The 16431-nt window shown below is 44.2% G+C and overlaps 2 long non-coding RNA genes across 2 annotated transcripts in view; one reads left to right on the top strand and one right to left on the bottom strand.

The window, feature by feature from the left end:
• Positions 1 to 1970: 1970 nt before the first annotated feature.
• LOC109309275 lies at positions 1971 to 5334 on the bottom strand. The gene is made up of 2 exons (XR_002100874.1): positions 4802 to 5334; positions 1971 to 2201 (listed from the first exon to the last, which is right to left on the bottom strand). It is a non-coding gene; the product is annotated as an uncharacterized LOC109309275 (long non-coding RNA).
• Positions 5335 to 7827: 2493 nt separating this feature from the next.
• The window catches only part of LOC109309274, a 9921-nt gene continuing 1317 nt past the window's right edge, over positions 7828 to 16431 (top strand). The window contains exons 1-2 of the long non-coding RNA XR_002100873.1: positions 7828 to 7838; positions 8035 to 8036. This is a non-coding gene — a long non-coding RNA (uncharacterized LOC109309274). The remainder of the gene's footprint in view (positions 7839 to 8034; positions 8037 to 16431) is intronic.

Genomic DNA, 16431 nt, shown 5'->3' with positions numbered 1-16431 from the left:
TCCAGGGAGGTGATCCTCCCCCTCTATGCGGCACTGGTCAGGCTGCAGCTGGAGTACTGCGTCCAGTTCTGGGTGCCGCACTTCAGGAGGGATGTGGACAGCATGGAGAGGGTCCAGAGGAGGCCACTCGCATGATCAGGGGGCAGCAGGGCAGGCCCTACGAGGAGAGGTGACAGGACCTGAACCTGTTCAGCCTCCACAAGAGAAGGCTGATGGGGATCTAGTGGCCTGTTACAAACTAGTCAGGGGGGACCAGCAGGCACTGGGGGAGTCCCTGTTCCCCTGAGCACTGCCAGGAGTGACCAGGAGTAATGGTCACAAGCTGGCAGAGAGTAAATTCAGACTAGACATCAGGAGGTGCTACTTCACGGTCAGGGTGGCTAGGATCTGGAGCCTACTTCCAAGAGAAGTGGTGCTGGCTCCTACCCTGGGGGTGTTTAAGACGAGGCTAGACAATCACCTTGCTGGGGTTGTTTGACCCCACTACTCTTTCCTGCCATGGCAGGGGGTCGGACTCGATGATCTGCTCAGGTCCCTTCTGACCCTAGAAACTATGAAACTATGAAAGACTGTTCCATCTTCATGCTCTGCTGCATAAAACTAAGTTGCTCAAACTCCACAATTTCGTTCAGTTTTCTTCTGCTCCCAAGTGGTTTGGTCTAAATTTCCAAGCGCTACAATGTCTGCACATTCTTCAAACCAATTCTCTGCATGACTCATCTCGACCAGGAAGGACACTATGGTATTGGTGAGAAATTGAGGTAGTACAGTGCAATAGCTCCATCCTTCTACACTTTAAAGTCGGACTTGTCTCTTGTGTTTTTTCTTATTCTTGCTGCCATTCCTAGACAACCGGTAGAAACTTTAGATTGTTAATTGAAACTCCGAGGGACACGAAAATAATACTACATAATGTGTGATGCCTTTTCGTTTCTTTTCACTCCAGTATCGCAGTTGCTAAATACAGGTGTTTTAGGTCATCAATCATGGTACAAAACAACTCAGGTTCTGTTGCACAAATACATTTTTTACAACATGATTCAAGTATTAGGCAGAAATAGTATTCTCTTTAAATAAATAGTTCTAAGCAGCAGCTCTTCAGGCCACTTTTTTTGAGTCCTATACCTCAAGCCAGTTCTAATTTAGGACAGGAAAACAGAGAGAAAATAAAAATCAAAGGATTACCAAAAAAGCAGATAGCTGGAGAGTGTTCCTGGCATTCTGGCTCACACATGGGAGCATTTGAATTTAACAAATAAAAAAAAAGGTAGGGACACACCAAAATAGAAAGCGAGGCTGTGCTCTATTCAAATTCCTTAAAAAGTTTGGTTTGGAATTGCACCTTCACTACAGCTTGCAACTCTAGATTAGACCAAGCAGGAGCAACCATTCCCAGCCAGAAGAACAATTAAACGGCCAAACCACTTGTTTATTCACAGACTCTCTGTTTTCCTGCAGATCATTTCTTCCTGGATATATGCTGCATTCTAAATCAGCATTGTATCAGTGAATGGGCAACTTCAGCGCTATTAGCTAATACCCTAGAAACAGAGTAGGAACTAACTTCTCTGCCTTCAACAGACCACCCAAATTTCTCACAAGGAAAATTTTTTACAAGTGGTTGGCACTGAAAGTATTATGAGAGACAAATCCATGGCAACAGAGACTTCACAGTTATCGTCATGTTGCATAGCAAGGACAACTTCACCTTGGAGAGGATGAAACTCATCATGCTCCAGAAAAGAACATGGAAGCATAAGCATTACCCATAGTGTCTCTTTGCTGTTCACACTATAGAGCCTGTGACACACGCATCCCAGAAAGCACAGTTCGTTATGGTACTGTCTATCATCTTAATGCAAAGAAATACAGGGACCAGAAAAAAGGAGATAAGAGGGCCATGTTACCTAGCAGCGCTGCTGTAAATACTCAGAGTTACTTAATGGTTTACTAGAACAGCATGAAAGCCCTCATAGCTGAAATGTAAATTTATTTCCAACTATGACATCATCCACCACAATCAAAAATTAAGATGAGAGTTCTGCGGGTCTTAGTCACTAGTCACTCACCAGGGAACCAGGATTTTCATATGCACGCCTTCCTGAAGGAATCCAACAATAACATTTTTCCATACAGCAGAAATTCCTGCCGTGTTCACGCCTTTTCATTTCAGTAACGCCATGGTCCAAGACGCCAGCCTCCTGTAATGAGGTAATCTGACAGTGTAATTTGTAACATTTTATTTTGTCAAAATGGATCTTGCAATTGCCATAGCAACTCAAGCAAAACAAGAGATGGACAGAGAAAATGAGCTACCATGGTTCATTTTAATTCAATTGGCTTTTTCTCCACATAGGACAGAAAACGATACTGAACTCTTTTCGGAGAATATAGGCCAAGGATGTGTGATTTGCAAACTTCCTCCCACCACCACCCAGATTTGTATGTGTTAAAACTTTAAGGTTTGTGATTCATCTTTAAACAATGTTGGAAAGGCAAGAGGCAGTAGAAAAACAGCAACACTCTAGCCAGCAGCATCTTAAGTAAAAATCTCAGCAGTCGCCTGAAGTAACATTTCTATTTTTTAAAAATTAGTTCTATTAAATTTGCCATACAAAACTAGGGCATTTAATTTCCTGTTAATAAATGGGTTGCTTGATGTTCTCCTTATAACTCAGTTGACTTGGATGGTATTGAATACATACTTGTCTTAATGCAACGGGGTTGAGGGGTGGGGTTTTCCTGCTGAAGACAGGATTTTAAGAAATTAAGTCCAGTCCTTGCAGTGGCAGGACAAGGGCAGTTTCTTCATCTCCCTGCCTGACCTGCGGCCAGTCGAAGGGTGTTTTTAATGTTGGCCATTATGTCTAGTAATTGTGAGCAAGGCTTGTTTCTGAAGATTTTAAGTAAGCCATTTGTCTAGGATGGCTTAGGGCAGACAGTGACAATCCTGCCTTAAGCAAGAGGTTGGACTAGACCAGTGGTGCTCAACCCTTTTGGCCAGCGGGCCAGATGGGCAGTGCCCAGGCCATCTACAGGCCTGATCCAGCTGATGGTCCTCATCCAGGACAACGGAGCCCCATCCGGCCATGTGGAGGGGTCAAGGTGCATCCTGGCTCCAACCTTTCCCCACAGGGGAAAGAGGGTGTGGTCCAGCCCCATCTAGCCTGGTTAAGGTAGGTGGCCCGACCTCATCCAGCTGTAGGGGTGGGGGGAGAAGGTGTGACCTGGCCTTAATCTGCTGTGTGGGGCTCAGGGTTTGGGAATTTGGCAGTGGAGAAAGGAGGCCATATTTATTGCCACCAAATTTCCCAACCAGGGGCAGATACCTATGGTTCCACAGGCCATATCTGGCCAGCAAGCCAGAGGTTGAGCACCCCTGGACTAGACAGTCTCCTGAAAACCCTTCTAGCATGGCTTTTCTATGATTCTGTGATTTGTGTCCCTAACATTTAGCAGCCAGATTCCCAAGATGGCTCGGCTCAGCTCCTGTTCAGCATCAACAAATTCCAGCGTTGTGGCAGAGCTCTGTGGGTCTAACCAATGCACTGAGCTCTTCTGAATAATTGGTCTCTTGCTGGTGCCTAAAGGGAAGCCAAACTCCCCACTGATAGAGGCTGAGTTCTATGCAACTGAGAGCTGAATCAGTCCCCAAATGATAATCAGTTATTCTGCCTAAAGTGCAGCAGCAGCAGCATCTAGCAGCTAAATTCTAGCCCCTCCCTTTGGGAAGGCAAGGTCAACCTCACATTGCTGGGACCCCTGCTGCATCTCATATCAGTCTCATTAGAATATTCCCCCTTCCCCTTTCTTTAGTATTTTCACCTTGATTTTGAGCACAAAAGCAAAGGCAGAAGCGCAGATTGTCAGACATGTGCACTGCCCTTCTCAGAGGGTCTATGTGCACATCTTTTTTTTTTTTGCAAAAATATTTCTCCATATAGAAAGAAAGAAAGAAATATATATATATTCTCTCTCTCTCTCTCTCCACCTCCAGCACTCTGCCAAGTGGCCCCTGTGGTTCACTTGGCAGCTCAAAGCACACTAAAAACCCATTACACAGTTCGCACCGCACACCCATCTCCATACCCGTACGCCTACCCACTGCCCTCCTCAGAGGGTCTACTCCTGAAAAAGTCTATGCTAGACCCCTCGCCACCAGACGAGGTCTGCCATTTCTTTCCCGTCGACCTCTTCTGTCTCCCTGTAGTACCAGTACATTTCACTTAGTCCCATTTTAATACAGCCCGCAACTGTGGGGTCTGAGTTTATGAGCAGGTTCCTGGCTTTCCACAGGGCATACCTGAAGCAGGATATGAACTGGCCGAAGCCAGCTGTCAGGGTCCCTTGCTGTCTGGTCAAGTACCCGTAGAGAACCGCTTCCCTGGCCAGGTTTCTGAAACTTGTCACCATCCGAAGGAACGCACGGACTTTCTTCCACACCTCTCTGGCAGATGGGCAGTCCCAAAAGAGGTGGTTGATTGTTTCTGCCTGCCAGCGGCAGGTCTGTCTGGAGCAGTTTGATGGACCTCTCTGCCCTGCGCTACACACTCTTCTGCCGACACCAGGTGTAGGGACATGAAGCTTTGGGATGTATGCACAGCCACTAATTTCCACTTGCCAGACAGGGAAAGCTACTTCCCGACAGACCCTCTTCTGGAAGTCCCACGACTTCAGAGCACCAGGCTTTCCTGCATGCCACAGCAGGTAGTTTACAGTCCTTAGTAAAACCCAGGACAATGTTAGTCAGATTCTTGAAATAGGTAGGAGCATGCCTGGAAAAAGCAAGACTGACACCCACCGTGGCTACATTGCTTCTTCTCAGCCCCACCTCCATCTCTGGTGACCGCTGCCATCTTCTGAGCTCACACGAGGCCTGCTTTCTGGAGAATGCTGGGCTAGACATGGCAGGTAGTTGCAGGTTGGAAGGCAGCTTGGCACCATGGCATCTGGAGCAAAGGAAACTAAAAAGGTGTCAATTTAATGGAAAGCTGGTTGGATTAGGGATCTCTATCAGACTGTGCCTTTTCTTCCTCCATCTGCAGCTCCCTAAAACATTTTCCCTATCATCTGCAAAAGGGCACTATTTAGGATAATGGATCCTAAGTGAAAGGGAACTGACTCATGAAAGCCTTGCTCGGTCCCAGTTTATGCAAAGATTTATGCACATTTCGCTCGCTCATGTGCATGTGTGAACTCAGGGGGAGCGGGGGGATTAATCCTAAATCACACATGTAAGACTTCCACCTGTCTAAGGGTGTAAAGGCTGCAAGACTTGATCCTGTAAAGCCCCATTCCAGTCCAGGGGGTTTATGCCTGGCAGTACCGAATTCAAGATCAGGCTGAACTGCTGTGCCTGCTCCCCAGACATCCCTCGGGAACAGGTATGCAGCCCTGGCCCCCCTGGAGGAAGAGGAGGCAGAAGAACAGGTCCCCAGAGAAACTGAAGAGGCAGACCCCGAGAAGAAGGAGAGGCAAAGTTCTGGTCATCGGGGACTCCATCCTGAGGGGAACCGATGGTCCGATCTGTCGCTCGGAGCCCTGGTCACGGCAGGTCTGCTGCCTGCCCAGAGCGAGGATTCGCAACATCACAGAGACCATCCCTAAAATCATCAAGCCCTCTGACTACAAATGGTTGTGGTCCATGTGGGTACAAATGATGCATCCAAGGGCAAGCCGGATAACATCATGGAGGACTACAAGGCCTTGGGACACCAACTGAAGAAGATGGGAACCCAGGTGGTATTTTCCTCCATTCTCCCGGTAAGTGGACGGGGTAGGTGCCATGAGGCCTGCATTGACATGGTTAACCGATGGCTTCAGAGCTGGTGCCACAAGGCAGGCTTTGGGTTTTTTGACAACAGCCCATGTTTTTGTAAGGAGGGCATGCTGGGCGGGATGGGCTTCACCTGTCCCCTAAGGGCAGACGTATCTTTTCCTCTAGGCTGGCTGAGGAAAGGTTGGGGAGATTGCGTTCTATGTCAAAGAGCACCTCACATCATCAAGGATTAGCTTTGGGCTAGAGGAGTGGTCCTCACCCCTACCTTGGGCAAATTCAAGAGGAGGTTGGATGGTCACCTGTCTGGGGTCTTGTGAACCTAGCATTCATTCCTGCCTGTGGCAGGGGTCAGGCGAGATGATCTGTTCAGGTCCCTCCTGACCCTAGCTTCAATGAAACTATGACACTGATCATCCATGTGTGTACTGAATGCAGAGATGTTCCATCCCCAGTATAATTTCTGTACATAGCTGGATACAAGCTCAGACCAACGAGTCAAAAGCATCTCTTACAGCTCACATAGGCCTTTACATGGCTTTAGATGCCTGCTGCTGTGTTACTTAACACTGATAATTCCTGTTTTTGCATTTTAACGGGTTCTAATTTTTTACCCAGAAAGTACAAAGTCTTTGCTTCTCCTTTGTGAGAGCATCATTTTAAATAATAAAAGTTTGAGAATTTAAAAATAAGGAAACTAAGGATTTCTTCTTAATTTTCTCCATCACAAATCATCTCTTATCGGAGAAGAGGTAACTTTCGTGTGAAACCCACTCAGTCCTTATCCCTAAAAAGGGAATCAACATTTAACTGCAAAAGTTCCTGTCTATGTCCAGTTTACAAGCAATTCTCTTCTCCTCTCTGAAATGAAATCTTATATGAGTCACATTAAAAAACTGGAGAAAATTGAAGATAAAAGATTTTTCTGAAACCCCCCCCACCAAAAAAAAACTATTTATGTCTACAAATGGGAAGTTTAGAGGAACAAGGGCAGGAAACGGACCAATATTTAAGCTGATTACCCAAGCAAGGTCCTCTGCCTTTTCAGCAGTGCTACGGTTCTTTAGTAAAACCATTTAAATTAATTAGTTTTGTGAGGGGAAAAAAAAGATGTCAAATTTTATCTTGAGTGTTAGTGATGGATGGCTGGAGAGGGGCTTTCAGGCTTGTTAATTGGGTCTGTTTGCTCCAATGCCGCAAACACTTTGACATGAAATGTTCTAATAATCATGCAGTGCAGGTGGCCCCCGGTGTCAGCCATGTTCCTGACAGCTCCAACATGCTTGTCTGTTCCATTCAGGGCCTGCAAGACTGAGCAGACGGCTTTGGGCCTAACGGTCATTAACCCAAATGTTCTCTGTGTGTAGCCTAGCAACCAATTTAAGTAGCCAAGATCGTTAACATTTGTACCAGAAATTCACACAAATAAAAGTACTTCGGGGCCACACCGGCCTGATAGACATGGATCTTATTATGTTTTTTACCTAATTATCAACTTAGCTGTTTCTTATGCAACAGGAAAGATAGAGAAGTAACAGTTACTGCAAACTATATCGAGCATAACAGAAGCAGAATTTCGCTGGGCTATACCTACGCACTTTGCTGGGTATATGTTTATACGCACGTACTCAGTAATGCACATAAATGAACACACACAAACTGACACCATAGTGAAATAACTGTCTACCACTGTAAGAATGAAAGATAGGACAATATTACAATATTTGCAGCTAAGATGGTGACATTTAAGTTCTAATTTACATATATTCACAGAAACTCAAGAGCATATTTAGCTGTGGCTAAAGCACTGACAGTGTTTTAAACAATATGCACATAAATCCAATGTTTCCTGATGTGTATTATTTGCTGGTAGTTTCCAAATAATTAGGTACTGTTTGTGGCCACTTTCTACCAAATAAATTGCAATTGTCTATTTTGAGGAACAACAGTGATATTTGAGAAGCCCTTATCCAATTTGGACTTTCAAGCAAATGGGATTTTATAGTATAAAAGTTAAGAAACTACATTAAATAGACAACATTCATCTACACAATGTTTCAGAGTTGTGCTTAAACATAAGAAATATGCAGTGACCACTGGTAAGAAATTAGGACAGATGGAAGAAATTTAAGCATTACAAATGATAAAAATCACTTTCTCCAAACTGTAGTCCTGATCGTGGTTTTACATCTAAATCATTGTACAGAACTGGATGGAAACAAACATATTACAGACTGCAAGGCATGAATTAAAGGAAGTGGTGGACAGATTTGATCTATAAACACTACCTTGGGTGGTGCAAAAGAAAAGACTGAACAGAACTGCTAGAATGATCAGCTACCAAATAGGGAGTAATGAGAACTAACACTCAGCCACTATGCAGTTGTCAAATGAAAGGTCACAGGGAATTAACTATAGTGTTTTATAACTAATATCTGCAAACTTGTCCAAACAACCCATTTTAAACACATACAGTTCTGTATCTGCTTCCTGGAAGGCAGCCTTTTCCCAAAAGCAGCAGCCTCTTTCCCCTTTTCCTTTGTTAACCCGCTCCCCACTTCAGCAACTACCTTTTCTGCCTGGTTCCCAATCTGACTTCAAAACTGCCGTATAAGAACCGTTTTAATGAGCCCTATGCAAGAGTAGGGTGCTCCATACCCAAACAAAAGTTAGTTGGTGAGCGCTTTCCTGAGCAAGGCAAGAATGAACATTTTCTCACCCAACCAGTGACTGAAAAAAAAACCCAAGAGAAAGGAGAAAATGTTGCAAGCAACCCACAGAGCAAATAAAATCAGCATAAATTGGTTTGAGATGCCTCATGGGTACAGAACACTATGGATAACATCCATGCTGCTGTCACAGTTGTGACTGAGGGCAATGTAGACATGCCTAAGCTAACTTTATCCCAGCTGGCTTCTGTGCTGGCGACCATGTAGCCACATCAGCATGGAGGTCAGCATGGGCTACAAAACCTGCCCTGAGCCAACGCACTGCTGCTAGCAGTACAGATGTGCTCACATACGTTAGCTAGCGCAGGCACGTGCACCGAAGTGGCAGTCCCGCTCCAGAGGGTGGTGTGGAAGCTGTACAGAGGCCCCATCACCTATGGTCAGTTTATGCTGACAAAAGAGGGCGTGGGCTTTGAACTCCACTTGGCCAAGTTAGAGAACTGAGTTATCAGCTCAGCTGGAGCCACTAACCCAAATCAAATGGTCTTGTTTCCACTGCTGTTTTAAATGGACATCTAATTCAAGCCATATGCGCACCCTTTTTGGCAGTGTAGATATACCCCACTGGCATTCCAGCCCCAGTTTGTTGTTCCCAGTGACAAAAATACACTTTGATTCCCTGTCCTTGCCACACAGTTCAGGTCAGACAAATAAAGAATGGAGCCCACAGGACAAATTTCAGTCCCATGGAGGACATCTTCCTTGTCCTTCAAGCTAGGCTGACTCTCTCCTCAAACACTTGTGCTGTCCTGAATTCTTCATTGTACCAAATGGTTTTGATGTTCATATCTCTGACATGTTGAGGCTGTCAGCTCTGACTTTTAGACCATTGATGGGGCATCTTGAATATAAAACTCAAGTAAAAGTCCAGATTTTATATGAAAGTTAAAAGTTAAGAAAGTTAAGAAAGTCCAGATTTTATATGCCTATGTTTTACTTATGCAAATGAAATGCTAAGCCCTGCCACAAAAGTTGCCCTTATTAAATAAATATTTTGCTGGTACATGCTGTACATATGTTGCACCTGAATTGTTTAAACGGGGATTTCTGAAGAATATCTTTTAGAACTGCAGGTCAGCGAAAACTGACCTAAACTTATATTTTGCCACCTTATATTTGATGCCAAGTCTCACTGCATACAGAACGCAAATGAAACCACTGAAATCTTGTGCCAGTAGCATCTGGCTATGAGCAAGGTAGCCAACTGGCCGTTTCCTATTCTGAACTATGGAAAAATCTGAATTTTCTACTTACTTACCTTGGGGCAGAATCTGCGCCCCACTGTCATAAATGGAGGGAGGAGAAGACGTTACCAGCCCTAGGCAAGGAACAGGAGGGAGTGGCTGGCTTCACAGGAACCTCACAGCTCCCTTCAACATCACAGAGAAGCTGCTCCCTGATTCCTCAGTGGGGATCTCTCTTCCCACGTGGCAGGTCCAGGTGATCTCCGCAGCATCCCCATCCCTCCTCAGCCCATTCCGGGGCCCCAATTTAAAGACGCACATGTAACTGATGTGGGCAGGAGCAGACATTTTGAAACAGAAAATCAAAAATATTTCATCGCGTTGTTCTCAAAGTGAAGTCTCATTAAAGTGGAGGCATTTCCACTAAACATGTAGAAGACTATCCCGTGGGAAAATGGCTGACCAGTCACTGGAGATGCCATGGGAGTCAGACACCAAGCTATATAGCAAGATCTTCAAAGGCACCTACATGTATCTTTAGGTATCTAAATACCTTTAAAAATATGACCACATACTAATATGTCTCCATGGCACCAGCTGATATTAAGCCATAACACGTAGGCCTGGTCTTGGAGTTTGATTCCCACGCAAACAATCTCATTCACATCAGTGGGACCAGTCGTGAGAGTAAGGGTTAGTCTGGTGAATGAGGATTTGCAGGGTCAAACTATTGCATCACAGAAGTAAAATCCACATATCTGAATAGATTATCAGTCAATTCCAGTTCTTCCCACTGTAGAAATAGCAACCCTGTTAAGATAAACAAAGAAATTCCCATAGGCTAAAAAGGAAAGTCTATTAACTGATTAAACATGTAAATCAGTTGATAAACTATCAAACTTTGGAAAACATTTTTAACAATGACCCTTCCTGTCATGGCTTTTATATGACTAAAATAATTCAATTTAGTGTACACACACTGCAGGAAACTGATTGGATAGAAGATGAGGCATATCTTAGATCCAAGAAACTGCAGCTATGTCAAGTAAGCAGACATATATAAACTCAGAACACAAACTAATGATTAACACTTTTGGCAGTGCTTTTCTTGTGGTGAAAGATTCTGGATAAACTTTTCAATGACCCCTACATTTCTTAGGCACTTTTGACATTTTTAAGCATCTATGAAAAAAAATCAATCAATTGTACTCTAAGCATCCAGTGTATTAATTGTGGGAAATGAATAAAATACCTATTTTTACAAATTGCCCCAACAATTTCCAGTTGAAGTTTAAGATCTGCAGGCAGAGGAGGAAGCATCCTAAAAAAATACTGTTCGTTGTTGTGAGTGCAAAATAAAGATTTGTACATACAACTGTAGTTACTAGGCTTGCAAAAGCAAGATCATGAATAACAGGGCTCATATTATGAAAAATATGGACCATCTGTTTAGCACAAGGTTTTTAAATTTCATCTTGAAGGAAAATCTCAGACACAGCACTCCAAACCATGTATCCTGCATTGGAAGAGATGAGCACATGCACCTGTGTGCATGCATGCACGCATGCACACATACTTTCTTTGGGAAAAGATGCATCAACTTCCTTTCTAGTGCTCAGCTGGACATAATAAGATGAGGACTTAAACATATCCAAAATGTTCTGGAGGCTAAGCTGGAAGGTTTGAACAGAACCCATTCTATTTAGACAAGGAATAGCCAGAAAGTTCATATAACAGCTGAACTTTCCAAAATTCAGAAGTATTCAGATCCAGGGCCTGGCTTCTGACCATATCGTGCAGCATTTAAAACTCCTTCTGTTCTTATGTACTAGCTATTAGGTCAAATAAAAATGACCACTGCTCCACAACATATTCAGATTGCAAACCTCTGCTTCCACACAGGTCCTCGCAAGGAAGAGCATGTCTAAACAGCTCAAGACAGCAGCAGACTCAAACATGCTTCCCGTTCCATACATGCTACCTCCTAAACTGAAAGAAATGTAGCCACGTTTGCATAGTGCAGCGAAGGGTGTGCAAGGGCACACGAGTGTGCTGTGAGAATGGTGGAAGTGTGCCATAAAAAATGTGCCGGATGAGGCCCCGTCCGGGACAACCTCATATGGTAGGATTGGGCCCGTAGACTAGGTCTGGCCTATAGTAAGTGAAGTGTGCTACCAACTTTAATCCAGAAAAAAAGTGTGCCCCGGTGTCAAAAGTTTGGGAAACACTGGCACAGTCCTAGAGGCAGGCTAATTAGTCAAGATTGTATTGCTGAGGCAGTGCTAATTACCCTGCCCAGAGTGCTACAAAAGCACTTATTTCACTTTCATCTCCAGAAGTACTGCTCACAGAGCCGTGCGGCATGTCTCAGTGCACTGCTGCCTGGCGCTGCTATTTTGCAGTCTAAGCATGTCCTTACTGACTTACAGTTATCCTTTCCCTTCTACCTAAGGGAACAAAAAAAAAACAAACTGAAAACCAGGTCCCAACAGTGCCAGCCAAAAAAGTAGCCAAATCCTGCACACCTTCCCCGAACACTTAAGCTTGTACTCACACAAAAATCAGTGGCAGCTTTGACATGAAATATTTTCCTCAGATGAAGGGTGTTTGTGCCCAAAAGCTTGCAAAGAACAATTTTTCCAACTGTTTAGCTGGTCTAATGAAAGATACCACATCTACCCAAAGAACCTTGTCTGCCTTCACCAGAGGAGGAATTTTTAAGAGCTTAATTCCAATCCCAGCTGAGTTGCATAGAAAGTTAGTAAGACCACTGCCATTTTGCTATCTGCCTTTGCAATGGTCTTAAGAGCGCCCAGTGCTTATAGCAATGAATCTTAGGCATATCAGGAAAGACCACAACATGTTGAACTGGGTCAGAGCAGCCCCAGCTAGCAGCAAACCCCAGGGGTCAGCCTGCCAGCCTGGGGCTGCTCCTGCCCGACTCAACATGTTGCAGAGGGGCTGGCTGAGGCAGGAGGCTAGCCAGCAGACAGCCCCCATGCTGAAGCACCCTCGTGCTCCAGCCAGCTGCATCAGCATCGACACGTGTGTTGCTGCAGAGTAAAAAACTCGTATTTACAAGTACTGCCCTGCTGCGGAGTTTACTAGTTTACTGCAGCCTAATAGGGCCACACGTGGAGATGCCGAGACATTTGCTGTGAAGCTAATTAGGCAGCTCCGCAGTAAATGTCTCATGTAGGACTGGTTGAACCCAGTAAACCCAGTTGAGGACTGGTGCCTGGGACTATTTTTTGAGAAGGTTCATGGAAGTTCGTTGCTGTGTTTTGTTCCAAAATCGAGGAGAACTTGGTAGCTCAGGTTCCTGCCGGTCTTCACTTGTGCAGGAGAAGAAACCAGAGCTCCTCAGTTCAGTTCAAATGGATCCAGCTGCAGAATCAGGGCGCTTGACCCTTTTGGATTTGTAACATCCAGACTGCCCTCTACCTGTCAGGGGCCAGGAGGATTTTCTAGGCCCGTGGAGCGGACGCCGAGATGGAAGTTGTGGAACACCAAAGAAACGGACCATCAGACTGGGCTCTCGCTTCCCGCCTGGTCCAGGCACTTCCTCCTCCCTGCCTAAGAACTGGGTTCTTGGCACAAAACAAAGCGGGAAATACATTTTTCCTTTGACTTTATTCTAATCTGAAAAGGTTTCTTGAAACAGAATTAGATTGAAAAGCTTCCAGGCACAAACAAGATGCTAAAGTGAACTGGATTCCCTTTAACTTGCTGAGGCTAAATTTAGCAGTGTCAGGTGATGTGGATGCCAACAGTTTTGGGTGCCCAGCTTGAGATGCCTTGGAGGGATCTGTTTTTTCAGACAGAATAAAGTTTTCAGCGCTTTCTGGATGTCAGATCCCTGCAAGTCACCTGACATTGGGGCCTTAATATTCATTTCCCAAAAAAAGGTTTATTTCCTGGCAATAGAAACTTATCAAAACTGTAAAGGTATTTATGAGACCTACCATTTATACAGTCTTAACCAGAACAGCTTCTTATTTCAGTGAAAGGTGGTTGGTTATACAGAACATGCAGGCTATTTTGTTGTTTCACAGATTGAATCCAAGCGGAGCTGTTAGCACAACTAAACAATTATGCTCAAGTTTATGCTACAGCAAAGAGAATTGTGCTGCAGAAAGCTTTAAACAAATACTGAAAAATAATACTTCTGTATGGACCTAGCTATGAAAGCAAAGCATAACAATCATTGGGTTCAATAAATACAGGCATACAATACATGAGAAGAACCAAACAACACCACACTTTAATTGTGGGGTTGTAGGCACCCTCTACAGACCTTCTGTCTCTCTCTATAACTGACTGACTAGCTGCTCCCTAAATGAAGGACCCTGTCCCAGTTTCATGAGTCTCCTGTTAGAGCTCATTTCTCAATTCTAACTTCTGTCACTACACAAAGAAGCTACTGCAACAGGGACGGATAGTCTGAATGCTACCAGGAAAACAAATGTGCACAGGGGATTAAAGGCACCTCTGTAGGCATTTGTGGTGGAGTTACTCCCTAAAGGAGTTTGACCATCTGCAAAGTGAACAAGTCCTTGGGAAGGAGTGACAGTTCAGCATGACCTGTTGAACTAGCTCACCCAACGGGCACACTGTAATCCGCTGAATCGGCTGATACCACCAGAGTGCTAGGTGACCATGCAGGGGGCCTGCAGGACGCCTACAGCGGTGCTGCAGATCTGCATCTCCTGCAAGGCAGCCCTCTGTGGACACCGGCTGTTGTAAACCAGCAGGGGAGAAGAGACATTCAGAATGAACCGAGTTGCCTTGGTGCTTGAAGTGACATTTTGCTTAAGTTGACAGCAGCATGCTCTTCTATGATTAAATCCCTCTCTTGTTGTATAGCTTTGAATTAATAAGTGATTAAAGTACTGAAGGAGCAGAAGAAGCACCCGCCACATTAAAGGCTTCCTGTCCAGCAACAAACCCCCATGCTTAGTCCAGGGAATCTAACGAACGACTTCTTATTCCAGTCTTCTCCCTGCAATGGCATGTCAGGAATGTCCTGGTACTTCCCTCAGCCAATTTCTAATGTAGTTCACATGACACAGACTTCAGAGCTATACGGTTTGCACTGGTTGAGGGGCTGCCCCCGTACACATAATTCAGCACCACGCAGCCACTGTTAACGAAGCTGCAGGTCGCCAGGTACACGGGTCACAGCACGTTCCACTCAAACGAAGATGCAGCAACTTGCCGTTCCCGTGTGCCACGCACTACTAGAGATTATGGTGCATACTTCAGACTGGGAGAATCGTGGGGGTTTCAGTTCACTCCCAATTCAAAACACATAGTTTCAGGTCAGGCCCCAAAACAGAAGTTTTCTTAATTTTGAGAAAGTATATTTAAAATGTAAACAATTTTATAAATATAATGATAACTTATTTATATTAATAAATGTATAATTCGTAATACACATGTGAGCCAAATGAAGCATATTGTTAGTGAAATTAAAAGTTTAATTTTGACTGTAAGCCATTTTTGCTATTTCTGGATTTTTTAAATAAATTTCAAAAGTAAAAAAAGGATATTTAGACTCAAAAAATCAAAATGCTTTGTTCTGAAGATGTTACAGCAAAGTTTTTTAATATTTTTAGAATGAATATTTTTGTTGAATAAACCATCCAGCTAAATCAATAAGAATTCATTAAATATCTAAGTTTTATCAGATCTTCATTTTGCACCAAAAATTTGGTTTAAAAGAATTTTACTCAGTTCTACTGCAGACATCCATGGTGTGGACTGGTGTAGCCTATAATAAGGAGGTGTGCAGAAGACAGTGCAGCCAGGAATGAACGATAAGCATTGTTAAAACCATATGGAAAGACTATTGACAAAGTTCGGTGTATTGAATTGGTCTCTGCCTTTTATTTGCAATAATAAAGCTGTCAAGCAGCACAGAGCAAGACAGCCAAGAGGCTTTAAGATTCTCCGACTCATCTATTAGCCTTTATAAAGAAGGCACAGTTGTGCTTTGTGTACTGTTGTCAGCTCCAGTTTGTATTTAGGACACCAGAAAGCCTTCTAATATGGCTCCAGGCAGCAGAGCCCGTCTGGTGGGCTGCCCTATAAAATTATGAAACATGCAGCCCGACAGCAGGGAAGTAAACTGATGCACACATGTGCAATCACTGAAAACTGCCCCTACTGTTAGTATGTTTAGAAAGACAAGGGCAAGTCATTTCATCTCAACAGCTTTCATGCATGTCTGCTGGCTAAATCACAGTGTACCAAGTTGCTCCTGGTTGGATTAAGTCTATGAGCTAAAGGAGCACGATGGGTCTGATCCCACCATGCTGCTCTGTTGCTTCAAAGTGCCAAACACCCAGAGAGATGAGCAAGAGCAAGCAAACAGCTCTATGCTGCTTCCAGCTCCTACTACTTCTCAGCAATGTCACACCTTCCCTCTCAGAAGAGAAGACACAGGGGATTTGACACTGCAGCAACGGAGAGCTCAGCCTCATCATGGAAGGAATTTACCCTGCCAATCCAATCCAGGTCTCATGGTGTCAATCCTGTCAAACAAAGCCTGAAAGGGGGAGCCATCGCTCTTCACTAACACATCAAAGCGGTAAATGGTAGAAGATACAGAAGAATTAAACTAAGCTGAGGGACAAAAACAGTAGGGCTGTGCAAAACTTTGGCAGCCGTTTCGTTTCGGGGGTTTCATAGTTTCATAGTTTCTAGGGTCGGAAGGGACCTGAGCAGATCATCTAGTCCG

Source organism: Crocodylus porosus, unplaced genomic scaffold, assembly GCF_001723895.1.
Source record: "Crocodylus porosus isolate Cpor-Errol unplaced genomic scaffold, CroPor_comp1, whole genome shotgun sequence".
Classification (NCBI taxonomy): domain Eukaryota; kingdom Metazoa; phylum Chordata; order Crocodylia; family Crocodylidae; genus Crocodylus; species Crocodylus porosus.
Note: the sequence above shows the minus strand (reverse complement) of the source record. Positions and strands in the feature narration are given on the sequence as shown.